Source organism: Panthera uncia, chromosome D4 (genome assembly GCF_023721935.1).
Source record: "Panthera uncia isolate 11264 chromosome D4, Puncia_PCG_1.0, whole genome shotgun sequence".
In the NCBI taxonomy this organism is placed as follows: Eukaryota; Metazoa; Chordata; class Mammalia; order Carnivora; family Felidae; genus Panthera; species Panthera uncia.
Genome location: NC_064807.1, coordinates 43,025,663 through 43,027,134, shown reverse-complemented (window position 1 = coordinate 43,027,134; position 1,472 = coordinate 43,025,663). Strand labels below are relative to the sequence as shown.

General features: G+C 48.3%; 1 pseudogene; it reads right to left on the bottom strand.

The window, feature by feature from the left end:
- Positions 1-295: 295 nt before the first annotated feature.
- On the bottom strand, positions 296-905 carry LOC125920091 (ubiquitin-conjugating enzyme E2 E3-like; annotated as a pseudogene).
- Between the last annotated feature and the right edge of the window lie 567 nt (positions 906-1,472).

Genomic DNA, 1,472 nt, shown 5'->3' with positions numbered 1-1,472 from the left:
TAATGAATTAGGTAAAAGGCACTATACTATTTGTTAGACTTCAGGATCACTATCCTCAGTCCCATCACACGAAATATGTTCTGACATCCCAAAGAAGCAAGACTTGCGAGTAGGTGTTTTAAACGTAGCTAATCTACAGCCACAAAGTTCTACGCTTAGTAGCATTTACCTTCTGGGGGAGTCTTCCAGTGCCCAAAGGATAAAAGCAGAGACTGGAATCAGTACAACCTATACCCAGAAGTCTGGGCTGTAAAAGCCATACAATTTGCAGCACAGTGAGAAGACGCCCTTTCCTTCACACCACACACAAAGTATGAATTATGCTGCCTCTCTCGTTCCAGTGCATGGCTATCCCGTCACGTTCTGCTCTGTTGGCCAAATACTGAGCGGCTCTGCTTCCAACCAGAGGATCCAGAGGTGTGCAGGACGCCAGTGAGAACAAACCGACAACAAACCCTTCGAGATAGTCAAAGCAGGACTCCAGGCGTCTTTAAGGATGCCCAGGCTGATGACTCCCTGATTGTTGATGTTGTACAGATTCTGGTGCAGAAAATAGACTTAAACGGATCATCAGATGAAAATGAGATGTCCAGAAAAAACTCAGAACCTGGTGGGCCAAGTGTAGTCGGTCTCCGTTCATAATGTTGTCTCCCTTAGGCCCAATACCACAGTTAGAAGGAGAATCAAGGGCTCTTTCAGCCAGGTTCACTCTGAATTCTTTCAGCACTAGTGGATAACTTCGCAGTGGTTTTGCTAGAGACTTTGGGGTATTTCTTCTCCTGGGTGGCAGAAGGTTTTCTTTCTTCTTCAGGCTTTAGAGCAGCTGGCTCTCGCTGGTCCGCATCTGAACCACCGTGGCTGGTGCTGCAGCCCTCATCATCAGATCTCTGCCTGTCCCCAGACATCTGGGTGAGGTCATTTCTTGGAAAACTCTGCCACCTGCCCTGCCCGCTCGCACATCATTACAGTATGTTGGGGAGTGGGGAACCCTTCCTTAGGGAAATAGAGGCAGCTGGGGAGGAAAGCGGGGAGGTAGAGGGAAAAAGAAGTCAGGGAGCCTTTGGCCAGGGAGTATGGAACATTGGAAGTTGGAAGAGGGCTGTGCAGTGTTGTCCCGTTGCCTTCGGAGAAAAGGGGGTTAGGAGCTTGACGGGGCAAGGGCATGTGCTCTAGCGAGCCCCCCAGCTCCTCCCCGCCTGCAGTCCACAAGGTGCAAGAACACTCGCCAAGACTTCAGGGGAACAGGCATTCTCCTAATGGTTAGTGGGTGTGTGAACTGCAACAACCCTCTGGAGAAAAATTTAGCAGGAGCTATCAAAATTACAAATGCCATACACTTAGACCAGGCATATCTACTCCTAGTCATTTAACACTTTTTCTTCCAGACATGGGAAATGACTCACATGCAGGGTCATTACATAATTGCAGCTTTCTTTGTAATAGCAATGAACTGGGAACAACTTAAATGTCAG